Genomic DNA, 17,910 nt, shown 5'->3' with positions numbered 1-17,910 from the left:
AAAAGACCATGTCTATTTACCCTGTCCATGCCCCTCATGATTTTATAAACCTCTATAAGGACACCCTGAACCTTCGTGTTCCAGGGAAAACGGCCCCAGTCTTTTCAGCCTTTTCCAATAGCTGAAACCCTCCAATCCTGTAAATCTTTTCTGAACCCTTTCAAGTTTCACAACATCCTTCCTATAGAAGGAAGATTAGAATTGAACAAAATATTCCAAAAGTGGCCCAACCAAGGTCCTATACAGCTGCAACATGACCTCCCAACTCCGATACTCAATGCTTTGACCATTAAAGGAAAGCATATCAAATGCTGCCTCCACTATCCTTTCTGTCTGCAACTCCATTTTCAAGGAGCTATGAACCTGCACTCTAAGGTCTGTTTGTTCAGCAACACCTCCCAGGACCTTAGCATTAAATGTATAAGTTCTGCTCTGATTTGCCTTTCCAAAATGTAGCACCGCATATTTATCTAAATTAAACCCCTTCTACCATCCCTGGCCCATTGGCCCATCTGATCACGATCCCGTTGTACTTGGAGATAACCTTCTTCGCTGTCCACTACATCTCCAATTTTTGTGTAATCTGCAAATGTACTAACTATACCTCCTATGTTCACATCCAGACCGTTTGTATAAATGACGAAGAGCAGTGGACCCAGTACCAATCCTTGTGGCACTCCACTGGTCACAGACCTCCCGTCTGAAAAACAACCATCCACCACCATCCTTTGTCTTCTACCTTCGAGCCAGTTGTGTATCCAAATGGCTAGTTCTCCTTGTATTCATGTTATCTAACCTTGCTAACCAGTCTACTATGAGGAACACCTTACTGAAGTCCACATAGATCACATCCACTGGTCTGCCCTCTTCAATCCTTTTTGTTACTTCTTTAAAAGTCTCAACCAATTTAGTGAGACATGATTTTCCACGCACAAAGCCATATCCCTAATTAGTCTGTGCCTTTCCAAATACATGTAAATCCTATCCTTCAGGATTCCCTCCAACAATTTGCCCACCACCGATGTCAGGCTCAACGGTCTACAGTTCCATAGCTTTTCCTTACCATGTTTCTTAAATAGTGGCACCAAGTTAACCAACCTCCAGTCTTCTAGCACCTCACCTGTTACTATCGATGATCCAAATATCTCAGCAAGGGGCCCAGCAATCACTTTCCTAGCTTCCCACAGAGTTCTAGGATACACCTGGTCAGGTCCTGGGGATTTATCCACCTTTATGCATTTTAAGACATCCAGCACCTCCTCCCGTGTAATATCGACATTTTCTGACATTATGATTCAAGAAAGGTCATTGATAATCCAGCTGATGATGTTTGTGCATAGGATACTGCCCTGAGGATCTATTGCAGCAATGCCTTGTGGCTAAATTGTTGCCAATAACTACAATAATGTTTTAAGGTCAGGGGCAGGAGGTTTAGAGGGGAATGTGAAGAAAATATTTTTCATCAAGAGGGTGGTAGTGGCAGAAACCATCATAATATTTAAGAATTACTTCAATGTGCACTTCTGATGCCTAGGCATACTAGGCTATGGTCCAAGAACTGGAAAATGGAATATAATTAGGTGGTTGTTTTTGACCAGGTCATCTCGATGGGCCAAAAGGCCTTTTTCTGTGCTGTACACTCCTATTACTCTATGTTGCTTTATGTTAGGGATTATGCCAACCAGTTATGGTTACCCCAGTTCACAATTATTTAAATTTTACTCAAACATCTTGTTGCTACACAGTTAAATGCAGCCTAGATATCAAGGGCAGTCATACACCTCACCTCTGTAATTAAGCTCTTTTGTCTATGTTTGGAGCAAGGTTTGACTTTTGAATAGTTAATTTGTATTGCATGCTGTTTTACCAGTGTTATAGTTCCAAACAGAAATGCCTGCTCTGTGATGTTGTGTATTTCAGATCTGAAGTGCACCAGCCTGCTGTATTAAGATAATTAAAAACAGCTGCCAGCCGTCTGATTTCAACATATGAAGGGAAAATAGTAACAGCTACATCCCTAAAATTGCACACTATGCAGGATTTTCAACAGGGATACTTGTTTTTAATCTACAAAAATTTAGAAAGCTTGATATCCACAATTGATCTTTGGTTTCATTGGAATCTACAGAATGCATTTTTGGTAAACAACGTGCATCTTCAAATAATAAAATATTGATACACAACAGCCCATTTGGTAATGATACGATCCAACAACTGGTTTCCAGTCCATACTAAAGTATCTGATTTTCTACTGGAGTAACTGCTTCAGTAATTCTGCTCTCACATTTTTATTTGGGTTTCTGCATTCTGCCAGAGGCAACGGCTTTCTAATTATCTACCAACATATTTATTCTACCAAACACTATGGATAACTCAATAGCTCTGCAACTCTCACGTTTAGCACAATTAACCAATGAATAATGCTGCAGCTGATTTTGTGCAAAACATATTGACTCAAAGTTTACAGCTAATTTGAAAACAGACTTTTCAATGTTATTTTGAAAACAGACATGCAGGATTTGTGGAGTTCTGATAGCAATGAGAGTCATAGAGATGTACAGCTTGGAAACAGACCCTTCGGTCCAACCTGTCCATGCTGACCAGATATGCCAACCCAATCTAGTCCTACCTGTCAGCATCCGGCCCATATCCCTCCAAACCCTTCCTATTCAAATACCCATTCAAATGCCTCTTGAATATTGCAATTGTACAAGCCTCCACCACATCCTCTGGCAGCTCATTCCATATACGTACTACCCTCTGCATGAAAAGGTTACAACAGTGGCCTAACCAATGTCCTGTACAGTCGCAACATGACCTCCCAACTCCTGTACTCAATACTCTGACCAATAAAGGAAAGCCTACCAAACGCCGCCTTCACTATCCTATCTACCTGCAACTCCACTTTCAAGGAGCTATGATCCTGCACTCCAAGGTCTCTTTGTTCAGCAACACTCCCTAAGTGTATAAGTCCTGCGAAGATTTGCTTTCCCAAAATGCAGCACCTTGCATTTATCTGAATTAAACTCCATCTGCCACTTCTCAGCCCATTGGCCCATCTGGTCCAGATCCTGTTGTAATCTGAGGTAACTCTCTTCACTGTCCACTACACCTCCAAATTTGGTGTCATCTGCAAACTTACTAACTGTACCTCTTATGCTCGCATCCAAATCATTTATGTAAATGACAAAAAGTAGAGGACCCAGCACTGATCCTTGTGGCACTCCACTGGTCACAGGCTTCCAGTCTGAAAACAACCCTCCATCACCATCCTCTGTCTTCTATCTTTGAGCCAGTTCTGTATCCAAATGGCTAGTTCTCTCTATATTTCATGAGATTTAACCTTGCCAATCAGTCTCCCTTGGAACCTTGTCGAATGCCTTACTGAAGTCCATACAGATCACATCTAACCCTCTGCCCTCATCAATCTTCTTTGTTACTTCTTCAAAAAACTCAACCAAGTTTGTGAGACATGATTTCCCACAAACAAAGCCATGTTGACTATCCCTAATCAGTCCTTGCCTTTCCAAATACATGTATATCTTGTCCCTCAGGATTCCCTCCAACAACTTGCCCACCACTGAGGTCAGGCTCACCGGTCTATAGTTCCCTAGCTTGTCTTTACCGCCCTTCTTAAACAGTGGCACCATGTTTGCCAACCTCCAGTCTTCTGGCACCTCACCTGTGACTATCGATGATACAAATATCTCAGCAAGAGCTCGAGCAATCACTTCTCTAGCTTCCCACAGAGTTCTCGGGTACGCCTGATCAGGTCCTGGGGATTTATCCATCTTTAACCGTTGTTGTGGTTCTGTTCGCGAGCTGGGAATTTGTGTTGCAGACGTTTTGTCCCCTGTCTAGGTGACATCCTCAGTGCTTGGGAACCTCCTGTGAAGCGCTTCTGTGATGTTTCCTCCAGCATTTATAGTGATTTGTACCCGCCGCTTCCGGTTGTCAGTTCCAGCTGTCCGCTACAGTGGCTGGTATATTGGGTCCAGGTCAATGTGCTTATTGATTGAATCTGTGAATGAGTGCCATGCCTCTAGGAATTCCCTGGCTGTTCTCTGTTTGGCTTGTCCTATAATAGTAGTGTTGTCCCAGTCGAACTCATGTTGCTTGTCATCTGAGTGTGTGGTTACTAAAGATAGCTGGTCATGTCGTTTCGTGGCTAGTTGGTGTTCATGGATGCGGACCATTAACTGTCTTCCTGTTTGTCCTAAGTAGTGTTTTGTGCAGTCCTTGCATGGGACTTTGTACACTACAATGGTTTTGCTCATGCTGGGTATCAGGTCCTTCGTCCTGGTGAGTTGTTGTCTGAGAGTGGCTGTTGGTTTGTGTGCTGTTATGAGTCCTAGTGGTCGCAGTAGTCTGGCTGTCAGTTCAGGAATGTTTTTGATGTATGGTAGTGTGGCTAGTCCTTTGGGTTGTGGCATGCCCTCATTCCGTTGTCTTTCCCTTAGGCATCTGTTGATGAAATTGCGGACAACACTACTATTATAGGACAGACCAAACAGAGAACAGCCAGGGAATTCCTAGAGGCATGGCACTCATCCACAGATTAAATCAATAAGCACATTGACCTGGACCCAATATACCGGCCACTGCAGCGGACAGCTGGAACTGACAACCGGAAGCGGCAGGTACAAATCACTATAAATGCCAGAGGAAACATCACAGAAGCGCTTCACAGGAGGCTCCCAAGCACTGAGGATGTCACCTAGACAGGGGACGAAACGTCTGCAACACAAATTCACAGCTCGGCGAACAGAACCACAACAACGAGCACCCGAGCTACAAACCTTCTCCCAAACTTTGAACCTTTAACCGTTTCAAGACATCCTTTAAAGATAAATATTGCTGATGAAAGAACGTCATGTTTTGTGAAGGCTTTCGTCTTTCACTCATGAGGACAATTCACAAGAATATCAATTCAAAAGGAAAACCAACATCACATGAAAGCTAAGTGCTGGTTGACTGGCAAGTGGACTGATTGGTTAGAGGCATTGTCATGGATAATGCACCAATTAATGATGACTGACAGTAACTGCCAAGCTGTCTTTAAATTTTAAACTAGGCAGGTTGATTCTGCTTGGTCAAAGCGCTGACCTGAGTGAGGAACCAGAAAATGAGTTGAAACAGGCACGGTGAAGGTACGTTCTCTTTCTGTGGGCAAAGAACAGGGTTCTTGTCTATCAATACATGTAGCTTTCATTAATCACAAAATGCACCATGCTGAAGTGAACTAAAAATCCTAAACTGTTTGTCAGCATAATTATTCACACACTCAGGATTATTTAGCAAATGTTGTCAACTTACAGAATCACATTTAATTTTGGATAGAGTTGTGAGCTTTGCAAGTTTGTGTTGGTTGGGTATGGTCAGAACTTTGCTTGTCATGCACAGGTGAAGAGATATGCTCTGTGATGTGATCTGCCAGTCGTTGGGCCGTACAGTCTACGTACCGAGCATCACACTGGCTCTGAAACTCCTCAACCACATTACTCATTCACAGGATAGGTATAACATCTTTTTGGCTTGACAGAGTTAATGGAAAATACATTGTGTTGCTACTGCTACTTCGTGGTATTTATTGCTTGAAGCTTTGTGAATCCTTATTCTTCCAGGGGTAGACACAACACTTTCAGGATCAAAACTGATTGTCTTAACCTGTTCGTCAGTTTCTGCGAATCCAGTAAGAACTGATCTGATCAGGGTCACCAATATTTCATAGGATGGCTTTGGTGTGTCCTGTTTCAGTATCAAGTTTGCATGAAGAACAAATTGCTCAGGCCCTCTTTGAACAATACCCAAGTTTTGTACTGCCAGACAAATATAAGTAGCATTTATTGTTGAAGAAAATGATGCATCCTCATAGGAGTCCAGTTAGAATATTAACATTCAATGCCATTGTTAGTATTCAATTTGTGTTTCATCAAGTGGAGACATAGGAATTTCATTGAATTATTTTGTATGCCATTTGGAAAATTTCCAGAACATGAATTAGAAGAGATACCAAAATGCACACTACAAATCTGCCTCTTGATATCAGTTGCTATCAGAAGTGCAGACCTGGCATGGAATCTGAAGACTTACACTAGGGTGTGCAGTTGTGATGGGAGTGACAAAATTTATGTGGCTATTTCCTAAAATACAGTCATGGAATGAAACAATTAGCAAAAATAGGTCACAGATAATGAAAAATTCCATTTGCATTAAACTGTTCCCATTTGCCATTTTTAGATTCCTGAGGAATGAATAAAAGGAAAAAAAAAGCTACATCACATTTAATGTGCAATCTTAGAATTTTACAGTGTGTTCAAAGATGCAAGTTGTTCCATAAAAAAAAGAATTCCCAGAGCTTAGTAAAACCACCAAGCTGTCTGGTGAAATCGACTATTCCTAATCATTTTAAATCACCGAAGCAAGTAAGTAACCAAATGTTACTAGCATCAAACCTTACAAAGTGTTTATTGTTACCATATGAAAAGTCACTTTTGAATTGAATTTGAGATAGAAATTCAAAGAGAAATGGATATTTACAAGTTTGTTGTGCAGTGAGTAACAATAACACCAATTTTTTTGAAATTGAATTGTTCGCAATAACATATACTTGGGGCTTTTTATCATGATCAGATATAATAAGAAGCCAAAATTATATCTAACCTATACAATGTGCTAGGTTTGAATTAATAAATGGATTATATTACAGTGGAACACTTTGGGAGCTAAAGAAAATAGAGATGGGATGTTCAGTGCATGGCTAACTATAGCCAGTTGCTTTCAGTACAGATAGCATATCAATTTCTTGCTGCTGGCAAACTTGCTTGGCTGATGCATGCAGCCAGCACTAAACATGATATTAAATCAATATATTCCTCAGCAAACAGCCCAGGTCTGTGTGAGAACAGCATAATTTTGTCACCTTGCACTGCTTAAAGAGTGTCAGAACCATCTGAGGGAGAAACTCTAAACCGTAGTAGTGAAAATGATTTGGATTTAGATTTTTTTGTCACATGTACTCAAGCACAGAAGCACAAGAGTACAGCGAAAAATGCACAATGTACATGGCACCATCATAGGTACAAAGGTTCCTAGGTACAAAAAACGTTGGTACAAAGAAGTAAGAGTGGGAAACAAAGTTAAAAAATTAAGTATTACAGACTATCATAGTATACATAGAAAAATAAAGAAATACAGATCGTTTTGCTGTAATGTGCGTTTGGTCAATGCAAATTGGCTATAATGCGATTGATGAATAGGGGATGCTGTTTCTAAAGCACAAACTTTTAAAATGTATGCTGGCTATAACCTAATTGCATCACCAATGGTTTAACTGCTATCTTTATTGCACGACTTTTATATAGCGCGGGGTCGCATAAGAACGCAACTATCGCATTCTAGAAGAAATGCCTGTTAGGTAATAGTTAACATTAAAGTCATTCTTGATACAAACTAGAAAAATAAAGAAATAAAGCTAAAGGTTCAAGTCTTTGTTGAGTGCTTAGCCATAAAGAGGCCTCAATCTCCTTTGCTTAGTTTGGTCTCCAGGTACCTGTTCTCACCACTGCTGCAGATACCAGGGGACCGCCCTCATTGGTTGATCTTCCTGCATTGGGTTCAATTCTGAACAACAAAGTCAACGTTCTGGACCCAACGAAGCTTTGATGCTATCGCTGCTACTGCTGAAGTTGCAGCGTCCAATCTCCTCCTGCTGCCTTCAGAATTTGTTTGGCCAGGGCACACTCGCAACCTCTGATTACCGGGTTGGCAATGGGCCCCACTGTCACCACCAGCCGCCTCGGGCTTCTTTCCCTGATCTCGCTGAGGGCCAACCCACTGCCTGTTTGTGCTGTTCAATCTCGTTGCGTTCTACAGAGTCATGTAAGGTTAGCAGAGTTGTGAAAGATAGAAAAATAAAAGGAAAAGTAAACAAAATGCAGTAACAAGGGAGAGAGCATGCTCCATGATCTGCTGATGCTGTCTTGGCAGCTTTTTGGAGGTCACCCTCCAGACAAACTGTGCAAAGGCAATAACCAGGAATTAAACGTGAAGATACAGATATAGTGCATCTATCAGATATTGGCAGTCCGGTGCTGCCCTGGTCAGTTCATCACATTTACCCTAGACATTACAGATAAAGGGTAGTTGGCAACAGGACAGGAACTTGGACATTGTCTTGAATGGGATAGTGCTCAGAAAGGTCATCCATTTCCCCCAAGACCAGCAGAGGCGACCTCGCTATCAGAGCTTGCTAGCCTGGTCTGAGGGTTCCACCTGGGTCAGGGTTGTCTCAACCTTCTTGAGGAATACCCAGCAATATCAAAGACTTTGTCCACAGCACCAGGCTAAGTGTCACTATCTTCCATCTGAGGCCTCTAACTCTCACATGCTCTATTACTGTACCCATGTCCCGTCCAGGCTTATGTTCTACCACTGTTATTATCAAATCTAAGTTCTTCCCTCACTCACTCTAACGTACCTAATCCATTGAGACTAATAACTGCATGGCCTCTGTACCTCCTACTCGTGTGGGATAATTCATTACTTTTCCTCATCAGCAACCGCAGTAACAGCTGTGCCAGCCATTTTCATCTCACTGTGTCCCTCTCTTTGTCTTATTCTAGGCAAAAACAATTGACTAGAGCCAAGACAGGTGATGGGGTACCAACATTCAGCTCCTCACCTCTTATGAGGAGGGGATCCAGACTGCAACAACCTGAAATGACAGACTGACAGTACCAAAGCCCCTGGAATGAAAGTGGTTACTGCCCTTGACTTACTTTGCTGGAACACCATGCATGAAGGATGTCTCCCTTGCCTTGTCTCCCCTGAGAGTCTAAGATATGGTCATTTGGCTGAAACACACGCACTGCGCTTGACATACATGTGGCTGGCACAGATCATGTGACAATGAAGTAACACAGTTACATATCCACCCCATTAACTGATGATAGCTGATGATCATGACAAGTTGCCTGACTTTGCTCTGCGCTAAATGACAAGGCCAAGTACTGAAAGGTTTTAAGCTCTGGCTGAGGGGGCAAAATGCAAAAAGGTAAGGCAAGGCAGACATGCTGTGAACATTTGGAGTAGACGCAAAGTGAGTGAGAGCTAATAGAACAAACAAGGAGCACTGAGATGAATCCTCGACAAACCGTGAGCTGTTTCCTATCTGTGTGAGTATACAGTCCTGGTAGCGGCAATGTAATGAAAGGGGCTGATGCATTCCAAAGTGCAACACTGAAATGCAGCTGCAGACCTTAAGTAAATCAGAGACATACCATGATGATGTAGTGTGGCTTATAACTATGTAATGCCGATATCCATGGACATGTCAGTGTGCAACCACTGCCGATGTTGTGCCTGGAGATCTTAATACTGGATGTCTAGGTTGGAGGAGCATTTGCAATTTGAAATGCCAGGTATTTGCTTTGATTTTCATGTCAGGAATTCTCTGCATTCAAATCATATCTAGCAGATAGGAGAATAGAAAAATGCATATTAATGTTGTGTGATTAGGTAGTAATGAGAGTGATAATGAATATTAATTCATGCAAATAAGACTCTTGCTAGTTGCCAGTGAGATCTTGCACTGTTATCCAACACTTTGTTGGAAAATGGAACTTTTTGATCTCAAAATTGGGAAGATCCTCACTGGATTTTCAAACTTCTTGTCAAAGTCCATGTCATTCAAGGCGTGGAAAGATTTCAATTTACGTGTTGCATTGGAACTTCACCCTTTTGTAAGGCATGGAAACTCGAGATGCTGTTATGAAAGTTTAGCCTACATCATGCAAGGGCAGTCTCCTGCCATTATGGCTGCAGAAATCAATATTGAAATTTGTTTAAAAGATGTCAATAGCAACTTTTCAATAGATTTCCAGAATAGCTGACGTTCTCTCCCTAGCTCGACCTCCTGGCCTGCATGGCGACCTTCCGGCTTGGTGTAGCAGCCCTCTGGCGTAGCGTTCTCTCTGACCAGCATGGCGGTCTCTTGGCCTGTCATGGCCTCAATATGGTCTCTCAGTCTTGAGGTGATATCAGAGTGATCTCCCAGCCTCACGATCCTCAGGGTGAAGCTCGGGTGCCAGGGTGGACTGGATGCTAGGTGCCAGCTTGGTACAGGTTCTCTATTTTGTAACTAAAGAAGCTGAACCTCGGTACCTTTGTACCTAAGATGGTGCTGTAAGTGGCAATGTACAAACCTTTCAATGTATTAATTTGAATATATGTGACAATAAAGCTAATTCAATTCAATTCAATGAACGTGAACCTGCTGTCGACCCTCAGGAATGACAGCACTCATTTCCCACCAATGCCACTGACCTTGCTGTTGCCTGTGTGCCAGCCATACTAGACTGCTGATGCCTATGTGAAATGCTGTAAGCCAGAGCTTTTCAAAGATGTTTCCCATGGCCATCTCTTGTAAAACAGAGCATGGTGTCTTCCCTTATGCAAAAGTGGTTGGCAAATTGGGAGATGCTGTAAATATGACCTTCTACAGCCTAAAAGAAACCTGATGCAGAAACATGCATGGCCATGGTCAACTTCAGTTACTGGCAATACTTTTGTCATACAGCTCTGAGACTGCAGTTGTGGCTGTAAAGGTGACAGATTTAATTAGGAATGTCATAGAGTCATAGAGATGTATGGCATGGAAACAGACCCTTTGGTCCAACTCATCCATGCCAACCCAATCTAGTCCCACCTGCCACCACATGCCCATATCCCTCCAAATCCTTCCTATTCATATACCCATTCACTTGCCTTTTAAATTTTGCAATTGTACTAGCCACCTCCACTTCCTCTGGCAGCTCATTTCACCCTCTGTGTGAAAACGTTGCCCCTTAGATCTCTTTTCTATCTTTCCCCTCTTACTCTAAACCTATGCCCTCTAGTTGTAGACTCTCCCTACCCCAGGGAAAAGACTTAATCTATTTATTCTATCCACGCCCCTCATGATTTTATAAACCTCTATGAGGTCACCCCTCAACCTTCGACGCTCCAGGGAAAACAGCCCCAGCCTATAGAACCTCTCCATATAGCTCAAATCTTCCAACCTTGGGAACATTCTTCTAAGTCTTTTCTGAACACTTTCAAGTTTCACAACATCTTTCCGATAGGAAGGAGACCAGAGTTCATACAATATTCCAATAATGGCCCAACCAATGTCCTGCACAGCCGCAACATGACCTCCTGACTCCTGTACTCAATACTCTGACCAATAAAGGAAAGCATACCAAATGCCTTCTTCACTATCCTATCTACCTGCAACTCCACTTTCAAGGAGCTATGAACCTGCACTCCAAGGTCTCTTTGTTCAGCAACATACCCTAGGACCATACCATTAAGTGTATAAGTCCTGCTAAGACTTGCTTTCCCAAAATGCAGCACCTCACACTTATCTGAATTAAATGCTATCTGCCACTTCTCAGCCCATTGGCCCATCTGATCAAGATCCCGTTGTAATCTAAGGTAACCTTCTTTGGTGTCATCAGCGAACTTACTAACTATTCCTCTTATGCTCACATCCAAATCATTTATATAAATGCTGAAAAGTAGTGGACCCAGCACCGGTCCTTGTGGCACTCTACTGGTCACAGGCCTCCAGTCTGAAAAACAACCCTCCACCACCACCCTCTGTCTTCTACCTTCGCGCCAGTTCTGTATCCAAATGGCGAGTTCTCCCTGTATTCCATGAGATCTAACTTTGCTAATCAGTCTCCCATGGAGAACCTTGTTGAACGCCCTACCACTCTGCCCTCAGGAATCCTCTTTGTTACTTATTCAAAAAACATCAAGTTTGTGAGACATGATTTCCCACACAAAGCCATGTTGACTATTCATAATCAGTCCTTGCCTTTCCAAATACATGTACATACTGTCCCTCAGGATTCCCTCCAACAACTTGCCCACCACTGACATCAGGCTCACTGGTCTATAGTTCCCTGGCTTGTCCTTACCACCCTTCTTAAACAGTGGTACCATGTTAGCCTACCTCCAGTCTTCCGACACCTCACCTGTGACTATCAATGATACAAATATCTCAGTTAGAGGGCTCGCAATCACTTCCATAGTTTCCCACAGAATTCTAGGGTACACCTGATCAGGTCCTTGGGTTTTATCCACTTTTATGGGTTTAAAGACATCCAGCATGTAATATCGACATTTTTCAAGATATCACCATCTATTTCCCTACATTCTATATCTTCCATGTCCTTTTCCACAGTAAATACTCATTTATTATCTCCCCCATCTTCTGCGACTCCTTGCTGATATTTGAGGGGCCCTATTCTCTCCCTTTTGTCCTTAATGTATTTGTAAAAACCCTCTGGATTCCTTAAAGAATTTTAAACATTTATACAACGTTTAAGTGGAATGTCTTAACCAGGCAAATCCAAAAATCAGATTCTCGATGTTGAGAAAACTCTCCAAATTAAGTCCTCACCGCTTCTGCAGTGATTTCAGAATCTTGCCCTCAAGTAGCATGAAGTTTAATTCCATGCATTTCCATCTCATTAATACTCTGAACTCTCTGCATTATCATCACACTTCCGACGTTCCTCTCCAGAGTTGAGAGACTTGATGGTGCAATCAGTAAAACAGAGTGGCACTAGGCAATTTGTTTTGCCACCTCTTGTGCAGGTTGTGGAATGGCTGTACCAACCATCACATCTCTGAAATTGAACTGCTTCATCTATAGAAGGTGCCTCCAATGTCAATGATGACGCTGTTCCTTAATTCATGCAACTTGACATTGGCAAAGCCTCACAACATCATTACAGCTTCAAGCATGTATTTTGGAGGTTGGGGCAGTAAGAATTTGTATTCGTTGTTGCTGGCTATTTTGTACTGAGGGACAGACAGGCATCTTAGATATCTATCCAGAACTTTTAATGTTGTCCAGCATCTGCACCTTAGCTACATTTTAGCATAGCATATTTAGTGCTGAGTTGGAGGCAAACACCATGAATTAGCCTGCTTTTCATTCAGAAGTAAAAAGCAACTTGTGACAGTGCTGAGCACTGAGGAGTAATTGCATCAGTCAGAGAAAAGATGGAAATGTCACAGTATGCATGCAGTTTACATGGGAAAGCAGAGATGTGTGAAAGTCAAAGGGGACAAATGTTTTACAGCGTGAGAGTGCAGTTCGTCAGTCAATCAAGAATATCACATCAGTCAAGGAGTTGGTCCAGTTTCAGTACAGGGCATTGGCCACTGTCAGTCAAGTGCTTGATCTGATGTAAGTTTGAAGATTTTGCGCCCTTGCAGTCTGTGGTTTGAGTAAGTTAGAGTTCAAGGTCAAATTCAAGCAGTCCAGGGATTAAAAGTAGATAAGTCAAGCTGCTGGTGAGAGATCATGCTGATGGATGGGTCATAGTCAATTAGGGAAAGCACGTAGCTCAAGTCACTCAAATCTGGTGTGGACTCCATTGTACTAGATTAAGAAGAGAATGGTCACATGATAGGAGAAATTGCAAATCATAGGATGGAAATTCATAGTGAATAGGAGGGGACTGGGAGCCCTTGAAATGGAAGAGTTCAAGCAGGTCACATTTACTCTGCCCTCTGCATGGAGTGCTATGTGGTGCCAGCAAAGACGAGGAAGGTCCAGAGTCATGGGTTCTGGGGGTAAAGCGAGACAATAACAGTAATGTAAATGGGTTCAAACGCATTGGGAATGGAGTGGGAGTTTGAAAGGACTCTGGGGCAGCAAAACAAAAGAAAACCTGAAGGATAAGGGGAAATTCTTGGGTCAAAGTACTTAACATCTTTCACGCTGCGGAACATAAAATTGAGGAGAAAAAAAGCAGAATAAATTGTTTGCCTATAAAAGAAGTAATCTTCTGCTTATTCCACTTCAGCATTGAGGAACTGCTTATTTGTTCTCTGCCAATAATTCATTAGCTTTGGTCAAAAAACATTTACATGAAAATGCACCAAGCTTTTTTCAGCATTTGCTTAGAGCTGCCAGGGCTAGTTTAGTGGCTTTTTTTTGTAGAGTCCATTTTGGATTGTTCCTCACTGAACAAAGAACCAACATGCATTTACACAGGGATGCTCAGTTAGCTACAGACCACTAGCACAAAAAAGCCTGAACAGATACGTTTGCTGTCACAGAAACACCATAATCGAAAATATCCCACAAATATGTGTTGCTGAAGTGAAGAGTTAATTATGCACAATTCACTGATACTAAATTCAAAAAATATGTTTGCATTTCAGCCAGTAATTGCTTTTCACCAATGAACGTTGAATGTCTGGAAATATTGGTGATGATCCAATTCAGTAATGACTAAGACTGATTCAAAGAGCATGTTACAACACATTTACAGTATAGGAACAAAGAATATGCAATCTACGATCAAAAGGAAACAGAGAGATTGAAATACAAGGTTAAACTGACAAGATTAAAAAAATTGCGAGTATTGATTAGTATTTATCTGATGTGGTTAAAAGTTAAGAGGTTGGCAATGCTCATTTCTTCCCATGCTTAATCACCACTACAAACTGACATACAGGTGGTCAAATTTCACCAACATATTATTATTCAAATTTGATCAAAATTATGGAACTAGACAGCTAACTAACTGTGGTGTTCTCGTGATAGGTGATTTTGATTATAGATCCAAATACTTCCATTTAACAAGGCATGTTTTATTGCACAAGAATATACAGAACATATATGGATTTTCTTTAAGTTATTAAGGCTTTTGAACAGCTTTGGATATATTAATCAAACATATGCTCTTTTAATTCTGTAGTCAAGTATTTCACTAACTGTGCATATTTTATTACTTATATCATGATAAACAATTTGAGAAATAAAGCAAGCATTCTTTCATTAATTCTAGGGCAACAAAATGTTTGAGTGCATTTGCATTTGGGCAGCACAGGGAATGTGCAGTCAGTTTAGAGTATATTGAATCAAAGGGTTATATACACCAAGAGGTAATGACTGTTGCAATATGGTATACAGCCAAACATCTGTTTCAACAGTATTTTATAAAAAAAACTAAAATGAAATAAAACAACAAAAGTAGCCACCAAGAATTCAAACATAATAGGGTTACTCCTTTCTAAATATGTCTCACAAATTTTCTCCTAAATTTTAAGAATGTACAAACTGCTCTGTTTTTTTTTTCTCATTAGTTTAATGAATCTCTATCAAATAAATAACTAGCTTTACCACAAACAATGAGAGTTAATTTTTTGAGGATTATGATGAAATCCCTCTAGTTTCAGAAACACATGTTGAGGCTAAGAGCAGCCTTTCTTTGCATTCATAAACAATATGTTAAGGATATTAAGGAAAATAAGTATTAAGTGATTGGCTGTCTGAATTTAGAAGAAAACAATTTTAACTAAGTGACAACTCTCAAATTGTGTTATTGCATTCATTACAAAATCTAAGTTACATTTTTGGATTATTTACATTACCACAAATTTCATCTGATCACTCACTTGATAAGTGTGTTGCATAATCTTCACAAGAGTTAATTCATAATCACAACAAAAAAAGAGAAACAGCAGCTTTCAAATATATTTTCATTTCACATGTTCCATGACATTCCGTTTACTGGCTGCCAAGTATTGAGAGGAAATGGAAATGCTAAACCAGCATTCCAATGGGACTCGTACAACACAAGATGTCATGAGATACGGGAATGATCCCCAATGGTTCATCGTATGTGATTGAAATATAAAGAAAATTTCATTTGTGTGTTGTGCCTCTGATTTCGTATGGCTAATCTTTCTCATCCTCCAGCTCATGATTAAGCATATCTTTATTCAGTACTCTAAGATGCACTCCTGCATTCCTCATGGGTTGCTCAGTGAACTCAGTCGAGGGAAAATAAATATGTTTTCCTCTAAGATAACATAGAATCTAATGGACCTTGTGGTCCCTTGTTCTTTTAGCTAAGATTTTGAGGATTAGAAATACGGATGCTACAATTTATGTCGCAGGCATTATGGGCCAAGCATCGTCTTTCTGTGCAATATAATTTAATGCATTGGGTTTCCTGGTTACTTCAGGTAGAAAAACATGTCCGATTCAGATCATTATGACTTCTGCTGGGAAAATATATGTAAGGATGACAGGTGGGCAAAAGACTTTGATAGGCTCATAGTTTACGTTCACATGTGAAGAATGAGCACTTACATGAAGTACTTTAGGTGACTTTGCATCTTTGTACAAGTCAGAACATACAAAAGATGAAAAAAAAGAAATAATGGAAAAGAAACACAACCATTAACAAACACTTCTATTAAGTGTAGAAGAATTAACATACAGTGAACTCAGTCTGTGAATCTTGCTTCTCATGAAAACTTGATAATATTTTGCTTTTAAAATAATTAATAAAATTCCAGTGCTGCAGTAAAATGTTTACACATTTTGTAAACATTAATCTGTATTCTTTAGCTGTTATAGATCACTGGGATGTCACTCACGTCAAAGCAAATGACTGTAGATGCTGGAATTCTGAAATAAGCTGAAAATGCTGGAAATAATCAGGAGGTTAGGAATGTATGGAGTCAGAAACAGAGTTAATATTTCAGGTTGACTTTTCATCAAAAACAGAAGTAGTTAAAGGGGTCACATGTTTTCGGCAAGTACAGAGCAAAGAAAGTGGGAAAAGAGAAGGACAATCTCTAATAGGGGTGAAAGGCAGGAGATGTTAGATGACAAAATGAATCAAGATGGAAGAAGCAATGAAAAAGAAGCAAAAAGACGAGGAGATGTAAATGGGAATAGCAGAATCAGCAGGAACAAGAGCAAAGATTATGATATGAAATTGTTGAACTCAGTGTTGTGTTCAGTCATGAAGTGAAAGATGAGATGTTGTTTCTCAAATTTCTACTAACAACTATACTGAAACGGTGTCAGAGACTGAGGACAGAGAGGTCAGATTGGATGTGGGTCAGAGAATTAAAGCAGGAGCAATTGGAAACTCAGTGTAACAAACGTGGACAAACAGCACAGAGACAGCCCCAATTGGTCCATGCCAACCAAACTTCCATCAACACTAACCCCATTTCCCTGCACTTGGCCCATAAACTTCAAGACCTTTCCTATCTATGTATTTGTCCAAATGTCTTTTCAATGTCATTAATGTATCCACCTCAATCACTACCGTTTGCAGCTTATTCCATATGCGTACTACCCTCTGTGTAAATATGTTGTCCCTCAGGTTCCTTTTTATTCTTTCTCCTCTAACCTTAAACTGATGCCCTCTAGTCCTTGATTTCCCCAACCCTGGAAAAAAGATTGAGTGCATTCACCCTATCCATGCCTTTAAAGTCTCTTTACACTTCTATAGGGTCCCCCTCAGTCTCCTACACTCTGAAGAAAAAAAGTCCTAGCTTGTTCAAACTCAGACTTGTAAATTTCTTCTGCACTCTTTCCAGTTTATTAACATCTTTCCGATAGCAAGGTAAACAAAACTGAGCACAATACTCCAAGTGTGGCCTCATCAACGTCCTGTACAACTGCAACATAACTTCCCATCTTCTATACCTCAATGCCCTGATTCTTGAAGGTCAGTGTGCCAGAGACCTTCTTCACTGCTCCGTCTACCTGTGACTCCAATTTCAGAGAACCATGTGCCTGAACTCCAAGATCTCTCTGTTCCACTGCACTCCTTAAAGCCCCACCATTCACCATGAAACTCCTACCTTAAAATGACTTCACAAAATGCAAGACCTCATACTTATCTGTATTAAACTCCATGCCTTTCCTTGGCCTAATCTGTGTTTGTTGCCCCAGAGTAAAGATCATTGTATTTTAAACAATGAACATGCTATATTGTATTAAAAGAGGCACAGGTAAACTACTGGTTCAGGCAAGGAGGAGATAAAAGGGCAGATATTGCATTGCCAGCACTTTTAGGTGGGAAGATAGCATGG

At 40.8% G+C, this 17,910-nt stretch overlaps 1 protein-coding gene across 10 annotated transcripts in view; it reads right to left on the bottom strand.

The window, feature by feature from the left end:
• kiaa0586 (KIAA0586 ortholog) overlaps positions 1–17,910 on the bottom strand; it is a 530,738-nt gene that overhangs the window by 172,883 nt on the left and 339,945 nt on the right. The gene's annotated exons all lie outside the window — the stretch shown is intronic.

Source organism: Chiloscyllium plagiosum, unplaced genomic scaffold (genome assembly GCF_037043375.1).
Source record: "Chiloscyllium plagiosum isolate Xiang-an unplaced genomic scaffold, Cpla_swu_hap1 HiC_scaffold_8, whole genome shotgun sequence".
Lineage (NCBI taxonomy): Eukaryota > Metazoa > Chordata > Chondrichthyes > Orectolobiformes > Hemiscylliidae > Chiloscyllium > Chiloscyllium plagiosum.
This window is presented reverse-complemented; position numbering and strand designations above follow the sequence as displayed.